The sequence below is a fragment of the Lacerta agilis genome, chromosome 16 (assembly GCF_009819535.1).
Source record: "Lacerta agilis isolate rLacAgi1 chromosome 16, rLacAgi1.pri, whole genome shotgun sequence".
Lineage (NCBI taxonomy): Eukaryota > Metazoa > Chordata > Lepidosauria > Squamata > Lacertidae > Lacerta > Lacerta agilis.
This window is the reverse complement of record NC_046327.1, coordinates 17496748-17506469: the sequence shown is the minus strand read 5'-3', so window position 1 is coordinate 17506469 and position 9722 is coordinate 17496748.

Sequence of the window (9722 nt, the reverse complement as noted above, 5' to 3'; positions counted from 1 at the left end):
AAGAGAGTGGGCCCCTAAGCTATAGCTTTATATGTAAATCCAGCACTGTTCACACCCCATACCCTGCCCCAAGGAGAAAATAAGTCCATAGCTGGAGTAGAAGTTTCGCCTCTCTGGTCTGCGAGCCTAAGAGATCTTGCATAAGTAGAACATTGCAAAATCTTGCAAATCTTCTACTTGCATAAGTAGAACATTGCAAAATCTACAGATCACGCAGGAGAGATTAGCACATGCCCCTAGGGACGTTTATGCACATTTACCCCTAGCAGAAGTTCCACATCAAATCTGCTACTGTGGACAACTCCATCTTTTAGGTTCAAAAATGAACGCATCTGGTTACGAAGTCAATTCGTTCCGGAGGTCCATTCTTAACCTGAAACCGTTCTTAACCTGAGGTACCACTTTAGCTAATGGGGTCTCCCAGTGCCGGTGTGCCCCCACCGGCCGATTTCTGTTCTCGTTCTGAGGTAAAGTTCTTAACCCGAGGTACTACTTCCGGGTTAGCGGAGTCTGTAACCCGAGGTGTTTGTAACCCGAGGTACCACTGTATCGTATAGATAGAAGTAACCAGCTTTATTAATATTTTAAAACAGAATTGGGTTGCAAATCTCAAAACACGGTGAAAAATCTAAATATTTTGTATCATGCAAGATAGACATTGGGAAGATCAGGCAATATACATTACAGCAAAATCCCAAGAAACATCACATCACCAACCACCCTTGTTCTCAAGCAGTTTAAATAAAAAAGCTGAATTACTGACATTTACAAAGTTGATACAGCAAAAGAAGCATGGCAAAAGCCAAACCTGAGAATTTTCACTTTTAGATAGCCCCAATTGCATGTTGGATTGGGTCCCCCCCCTTTGTTCACATTGATTTACGGTGCAAACATGCCTGTCTATACAGAAGTATGCCCTACTGAGTTAGATTGGATTTATTCCTAAATTAGTAGGTCCTATGGATGAATGTTTAAACCTCTCCCGTGGGAATCAGTGGGACTTGTCACATAACTCTGATTGGACTGTGCCGTTATTATTATGATTATTTTAAATCTAAAGCAATATCTATTTTGCCGCACAGTATTTGCAAAGTAATGAAAAAAGAATGACACATCAAATAATACATAACTCAGTCACTGATTGCTTGTTGTTCCTTTTTCAATTAATCAACCTTTAGCAAAGTAAAACGCAAATTTCAAAAATCAAAATGAAGGGGAGTCATATATTCATATGAAATAGAATTACCTCTTAAATGTGGGGAAGCATTCTTGGGATCCTGAGATGGGATGAGGGGGGGAAACAACTTAAGACTGAAAATCGAAGAAATTTGCTCTCCATTCTAAAATCATCTGTAGGGCAACATTTAAATGTTGTTTTTGCAAGGTTGGAGCCAATCAGTGCTCGTGAGACATTTGACGTCACTCTAGGCTTCAGCCAGGCAGTTGATACTGTATGCAAGGTCTTGCATATGTTATTACAGGAGCTGCCAAATCTCAAAGTCTCTTATTATGTTTAATAACAAGTCACGGGGAGGAAAAGCTTACAGTGCAATCCTATACATGTCTTCTCAGCAGTAAGTCCCTTTGGGTTCAGTGGAGCTTCTTCCTGGATAGGGATGGACAAAGCTGTCCTTTCTGCTTTCTCTCATTTTCTCATTTTCCTAATCTTAAACTGAGTTATTCATATTTCTGCAGTACTTTGTGAGGTTTTGTTTTTCAGATCCTTATGAAAAATTGTCAGCATTTTAGTGCGAACTTCTCCTAATAAACATAGTTTTGTATGCAGTTTTGTTAATGTGCATATTTGTGCAACCAATTTTGGATGTTATTTTCTAATATTTGTATTTTATGCACACATTATCTTTGTGTGTACATTTTGGTATGTACACATTATTTGACCACAGAACTGCATTGCAAACTTCACAGAAGTACAAATTTCAAAGGATGGCTAAAATCTGGGGGACGGGTGCATTTTGGTTCATGTATTGCCTTGAGAAATGCAAATTAGGTACAATGCAAACAAAATTGAATTTCTCCTCCATCCCTACTCCCAGGTAAATGGATATAGAAGTGTAGCCTTGGAACAGCAACTTCAAGAAACTACATGACCATATTCAAATACTAGTTGAACTTGCATCGGAAGAGGATTCATGAATTGCATTGAAAAAAAAGAAGCTTTGAGAAAGCACTGTTTTACAGAAATCAAATAATTTACATATCAAGCTACTAAGGCATAGTAAATAATATGTACTGCTATATGTGCATCCATCCATATAAGCATATTGCAGCCCAATGGCCTTTTGCGCATCACTTTAAACCATAGTTATACTAAACTATGGTTTAAATGAAAACCTTTAGCATGGCGGCGTAAGCTGCTGAAATTGTGGGCACTATCTTCTTCCCCCACTCCTGCTGCTACCACACTGCTGGGAAACAGTGGCTGGGTGGTATGTCCAAACCCAGGTTCATGGTTTGCTTTTCCTGAATGAAAAACAAGTGAGTTTCACCAGTGCCATATGCAATTACAGATGGATGCTGAATGTACTGTTTGGAAGTCCCTGTTCACAATGGGTAAATAATGAGTTCATTGGATTGATTAGTTCATTGGATTAAAACACTTTAATCTACTAAAAACATACCTCTGATTAATTGGTCAGCAGGTTTTTGTTTTTTAATGCAATTATTTTCAAAGCTCACACTTTCAACAAACTGCAGGCACAGCCAGTCAGGGCCTGCGCAAGACATTTTGGCACCTGAGACGAAGCACAAAATGGCATCCCTCCTCTCTCACCAGGGAAGAAGGAGTGAGTGAAGATCTACATCAGGAGCAAGAGGGGAATGAAGATCTACACCGGAATCTGCTGCCCCTGTGGATCCTGTCATCCAGAGGTGCCAGGGCGATGGAGAGGGGTGTTCAATGTCACACGTGTGATGTCCCGATGTCCCAGTGCTGTGTGTGTGTGATGTCAGGACATTGAGGGGAGCAGGGGGGAGCCAAATGTGGTGGCTCCGTGGCTTCAATGGCAAGTGACACCTTCTCCTGGTGTCAACCCTCTTTTCTCTCTGCTTCAGGAGGAGGAGAAGGAGCTGGTCACTGGAGCCCTGTCATGGTTGGCTATGTGCTATGCCTCCATGCTTTTGGGGCCTTGGGGGGGGGCCCAGGCCCTACCCCAAATATATAGGGGGGTAAAGGGGAGCTGGTGTCCCCAGGAGCTGGTGCTCCTACTATCATCTGAGGCAGTCACCTCACCTTGCCTCATGAGTGGGCTGTCCCTGCAACCAGAATTATCCTGCCCTCTTCTATTTCAACTAGGAGGCAATAGCTCTTCTAAGAAGATGCCTGTGCGAACTGGTGCGCATCACCCTAAAAACAAAGAAGAAGTGCTTTTCTTTGTAGAACTGTTGGTTTTGTCTCACATTCAAGGCTTCACGCAGACTTAACTGATTAATCAGCTTAAACCTGTAATAAAACACAATGCAAAACCTATACAGACGTAATCCTCAATGGGGTCAAATAGATTTATTCCCAAGTATAATGGGTTATACCCTAAGATTTCTGGTTCTGGTGGTGATGTGCAGCCATACCCTATGTGCCCTGTGCATGCACCTGACAATATTCTGTTGCATGCTGTACACTATTGCATTCCAGCAGTGCTCAGTACTGTCAAATATAATAAACTAATGTATCTTGTGGCACCTTAAAGCACTGAGATTTACTATGGCATTTTTGTAAACTACAGCCATCTAGTCTATAAAGGTGCATGCCATAAGAAATTACTTGGTTTTTAAAGTGCTGCAGCATGACTCTTCGTTGTCAGTGAGCCAGTGTGGTGTAGTGGTTAAGAGCGGTAGCCTCGTAATCTGGTGAACCGGGTTCGCGTTTCCACTCCTCCACGTGCAGCTGCTGGGTGACCTTGGGCTAGTCACACTTCTTTGAAGTCTCTCAGCCCCACTCACCTCACAGAGTGTTTGTTGTGGGGGAGGAAGGGAAAGGAGAATGTAAGCCGCTTTGAGACTCCTTTGGGTAGTGAGAAAGCGGGATATCAAATCCAAACTCTTCTTCTCTTCTTCTTATTTACTTCAACAGACTAACATATCCCTCTGGGGATCACCAAATACCATTAGTACACTTCATGTTAGTTTTCCAATACAGTGGTACCTCGGTTTGCGAACTTAATCTGTTCTGAAGTCTGTTCATAAACCGAAACCGTTCTTAAACTGAGGCGCGCTTTCCCTAATGAGGTCTCCCGCTACCAGTGCCCTTCCACCATTCGGATTCCGTTCTTAGACCGAGGTAAAGTTCTCAAACCAGGACACTGGTTTTGTGGAGTTCGTAAACCGAATCATTTGTAAACAGGACTGTTCTTAAACCGAGGTACCACTGTCGTATAAAAAACCCCAGCTGCCAGTAGCAAATACTAACAAGACTATGAATGGATCAACCTATACATTTAAAGCACATAGTAAAAACTAAATTAAAAAATTCCTTCCAGTAGCACCTTAGAAACCAACTAAGTTTGTTATAAGTTTTTTGTAAAGGAAATGGAGGCAGTGAGAGATTTTTATTTTCTTGGGCTCCATGATCACTGCAGATGGTGACAGCAGTCACGAAATTAAAAGACGCCTGCTCTTGGGAGGAAAGCAAGGACAAACCTAGACAGCATCTTAAAAAGCAGAGACATCACCTTGCCGACAAAGGTCCGCATAGTTAAAGCTATGGTTTTCCCAGTAGTAATGTATGGAAGTGAGAGCTGGACCATAAGAAGACTGATCGCCGAAGAATTGATGCTTTGAATTATGGTGCTGGAGGAGACTCTTGAGAGGTCCCATGGACTGCAAAAAGATCAAACTTATCCATCGTTAAAGAAATCAACCCTGAGTGCTCACTGGAAGGGCAGATCCTGAAGTTGAGGCTCCAGTACTTTGGCCACCTCATGAGAAGAGAAGACTTCCTGGAAAAGACCCTGATGTTGGGAACGATGGAGGGCACAAGGAGAAGGGGAGACAGAGCTGGTTCAGCCCCCTGCAATGCAGGAATATGCAGCTGTCCCATACGGGGATCCAATTTGCAACCTTTGCAAACCATTTGCTTTAAATCTGCACTGGGTGTGCTTTAAATGCATAGCAAGGATCTGCCCTGGGTGTTCGAACAGAAGCATCCAGCAAATAATCAGAAACTACAATGCAAACATCTGTTATCAAAATTTGCAAATGACGGTTTTTGGAGGGTGAATTTATGCACACAAATCTCTCCCCCCCCCCCAGCTCTTTCTCAAAGGTAACTTAGTTCAAGGGTAACTTAGTTCAGGATGCTACCATCCATTGCACCCAGCATACAGAGCCTTCTTATGCTGATCTTTTTGGAAAAAAGAGACAGAAATGTTAAAATTATGATTGCAGTGTCTGCCGTGGCAGTGTCTGCATGCTACTAGTGTATCATTCTGCCCTGTTTTTACATGTGTAAAACAACAAACCCTCTCCTTGCAAAACAGCCCTGGAGCGCCATGAGAACTCCTTACATTGCACACCCAAACCCCTCCCCCTTCGGCTAGTTTCCCCTGGGTATGAAATTATCCATCTAAGAGCAAATGAAAGTAGGAAGGTTGCTGAACTGTAATGAAAGATGAAAGGAGAATACAGAAACCATCAGCAGAACAGGGTAGACGTATATTCCTGATTATTCCTTTAGGCTCAGAGGTTTGGCACTGCTTCACCACTGTCTGAATATTTCTCCCCCATCTTACTTTGTTTCTGTTCTCACAAATATATTTCCTACCAAACATCAGGCATTTTTTAAAGAAAGGAAGTATAGCTGAATTGCGTTTTGCTGGAAAGGATTTTGAGTACTGGTCTGGACAATCACCATCATGTGCTGTCTGGCAATTTATGGAGTGGTGGTTAGTATTTTATGAAAGCAAAGAAAAAAACAATTCACAGCAAATTCTGATCACAAGATTTTTTTGGGGGGGGGAGGGGGGGAACCAGAAAAGGTAACAGAAATCAGTGCATAAATATTCAGCTGACTGGTCCAGGGAGTTTTAGACTGCATTCTGGTGATTCCTTGGCTTGGAAGGGGATTCATAGAATCATAGAGTTGGAAGGGACCTTGAGGATAATCTAGTCCAACCCCCTGCAATGCAGGAATATGCAGCAGTTCCATACGGGGATCGAACCTGCAACCTTGCACCATGCTCTAAACAGCTGAGCTATCCAGTCAGTACTTCTTGGTGTGAAGATCAGCAATGGTGGACAAGCTTACCTGAAAGGCCGCTTGCTTATCGCTACTGATGTTCCCTTTCAATATGAAGATGAGGGGGAATATTGATAAGCTCCAAGCTGGGGGGGGGATTTGGTTCACGTTTAATGTGAAATTACCAATTCCACCACTTCCCGAAACCTAATCACAATTATCCCTCAAGCACTGCACATCTCTGAATTTTGCGGTGCAGTTCTCCAACAAAAACAATATGAACACAAAGCTGTAGATTAGGGGAAAGTATGCATAAAGATGCATGCATTTGTGAAAACAACATAGAACAGCACCTCTGGAGCATCTCGCTGCTCAGAGAAATGTGATCATACCAGTAGTTAATTGCCCAGCCTGTTTCAGTGGAAATCTTCTCAGCAACACAAGAATACAAATTATTGACTTATTCTTGCAAGGTTTTCTTTCTTTCTTTCTTTCTTTCTTTCTTTCTTTCTTTCTTTCTTTCTTTCTTTCTTTCTTTCTTTCTTTCTTTCTTTCTCTCTCTCTCTCTCTCTCTCTCTCTCTCTCTCTCTCTCTCTCTCTTTCCCTCCCTCCCTCCTCTTTTCTATTTGGTGCTGCCCTATTTTCACCCTCTGGGAATACATTTTCAAGTTACATTCACAAAACTGTAATGGGTTTCATCAAAACCTTGAACAAATCTTTCCACATTTCTCTGCGCTCTGCAGCTCATAATATGCCTCCTAACTGTAAATTTTAGTGTGCTGTGCTGTTCAGTGCACATGGGGCTAATGTCTATCCAAGCACCGAGTCTCAGTTGTTAACAGGGCTCTGTGAATTCACAGTAGTGTGTATTTGTCAAGGACTTACAGTGTTGGATATACAGATCCAAAACACAGGCAGCCCAGTCATTACTTGTTTTTGCCCTGTCCCATACCCCCAATCCCCAGATACCTTTAAGAGTTATTGGTATCTTTGGGGGATTCAAGGAAGAATGAGATCAGACTCTCACTGTGTGATGAGATTTGCAGACTCACAGAGGCAGAAGAATTGCTCCAACTGCCTTAAGAGTGCCTTCAAAGCACAGCACAAAATAAGCCATTAACATGTTTAACAACAACTTTATACAGCTTTTCATGCCACAATAGGCTCCTAAACGGTTTGCAAATTATTAAAACCAGTTACACAAATGTTAAAATATAAACACCATGATTAAAAAATACGTTAGAACAGCACATCAATACAAACAGCAGATTTGGATCTAAAGATCATGGGAATGCCTGTGTAAACAGTGCAATGCCAATACAGATTGGACCTCTCATACTTCATCAGAGAGTGCATTCCAAAGCACTGATGCCACCAGTGAAGAAGCCCCCTTTTGCATCACCACAAGTAATGTGTGCTTTGAAGACACACAGAATCAGGCAAGAGAAAGAGTTGATTGCTGCATTGCAGCGCAGGGTCCTGGTGCTAAATAAGAGGTCGACTCTCTGCTCCTCATGATCCCCTGAGAGTCAGGTTGTCAGTCCCACCAGGCACAAGACACAACACTTCCCCTTCTTTACAAAGGCTTTTCCGTATGCAGGGAATTCAGGGAAGGAGGGTGGGTGTTCGTGTCATCCACATCATTCTGAGACTGGGCTCATGGTCACAAGGACAGGATTCGTTGCTCATGGCAACAGCATTTTGCAACGCTCCCAAGATAGCTGTGGAAGCAAAGATTTCTTCTGGAGTTCTGAGTACTAAACTAATTATTCTCCACACATCTTTCCAGACGAAAGCTCCTGCCAAGCAGCTCCAGAATATGGCCTCACTTTGCCTCTGGGGCCTTACATATTGAAAAACATAAATGTGTATGTGGTTCATTTATTTTATTTTTTTGCAAAAAGTGTTCACGCTGTCCCAAATGTCCGGTTCAAAACTTTCTAAGAATGGTAAGAATCCATATTTGCCAACACACCGCTCAGTTATACTAATAAATACTAATATACTAATAAATGACACTGCCTCTGTGATGGCTGCCAACACAGTTTGGATTATGAGGCCTCTGTTTATGGCAAAGGCCTAGTCCACTGCCTGGTCCATCTCAGTACCAGCCAGTGGGATGTATTTGTGGAAGTACAGCTCCTGTGGTACTTGCACACCGAATCCCTACAAATGTCCCTACAAATGTCAACATGACTGCTCCAGAGAGCCAGTGTAGTGTAGTGGTTAAGAGCGGTAGACTCGTAATCTGGTGAACTGGGTTCGCGTCTCCGCTCCTCCACATGCAGCTGCTGGGTGACCTTGGGCTAGTCACACTTCTCTGAAGTCTCTCAGCCCCACTCACCTCACAGAGTGTTTGTTGCGGGGAAGGAAGGGAAAGGAGAATGTTAGCTGCTTTGAGACTACTTCGGGTAGTGATTAAGCGGGATATCAAATCCAAACTTTTCTTCTTCTCCATCTGTGGGACCTCTCATAATTTAACCAATTGCCCCAAGTGTCAATTCTTAAAGTACAGCTACAGGGATTCCCATTGCAAAAATCCAGGATCTGGGGACAGTGCATCTCGAAAAAGGCCATGTCCAATTAGGGTAGATGCCATGTTCCAAATTCTGGAGGACTATCCCCTTAGGGAGGATACCATTTACCTCAGGGAGGTTTTCTTTTTAGTTTTCACATCCCTTATGAGGACCCACAGCACCCTCTTTTGCAAGGAATCTGAAGACGGTATTGGGCACCGAGTCTCTAGCCTGGCAGAAGATAGATAAGGAATTTAACAAAGGCAAGGTTTTAGGCCCCTTTTCTGTCCCTCCTGTGCACTCTCTTAGGGTGTTGCCTCTAGGTATAGTGCCCTAGAAAGCCCCAAGTGAGTTTAGGCTTATTCACCATTTGTCTTATCACTCAGTCATTACATCTCAGATCAGTTGTGCACAGTTTGCTATACCTCCTTTGATAGCCCCATCTGTATGGTTCAGAACTGTGTTAGTGGGCCCTTGATGGGCAAATGCCACATTAAATCTGCCTTTTGCCTCCTGCCTGTTCAATCCTGGGATTTTTATTTGTTGGGCCTAGATGGATGGCTCTTGCTTTGTTGACATAGCTTTTACAATTGGCTGCTTGGTACATTTTTTGGAGTGGGTGGTCAAGAGGTGAACAGGTCTGGCACAGGTGGTGCACTGTTTAAATGATTTTCTCTGGCACTTCCAGTTCTTGGGAGTGCCAGTTTTTTGATGGAGCAGTTTTCTCAGTTGACCCTTGATGGCCAGGCCCATCTTCAGCTATGGTGGTTGAAGACGGACCAGTGTTGCAAGGATATAACCATCTCATTAGCCCAATGGGTGAGCTATGGAGGAAAGGGGACTAAATAGAGGTTTGCCCCCTTTTGTGGGAGTCCAGGTGTGGGAAGTGGAGCAGCTGTGTTTCAGCCTGGTGACCCCTTTAGGCACCTTTCAGAGTGATGGGCTCCCCTTGAGGCTTCCTGTCTGGGCTTTGAGGTGGGATATGGGCTGCTTCTGACACTAAACTGCTTCATCAG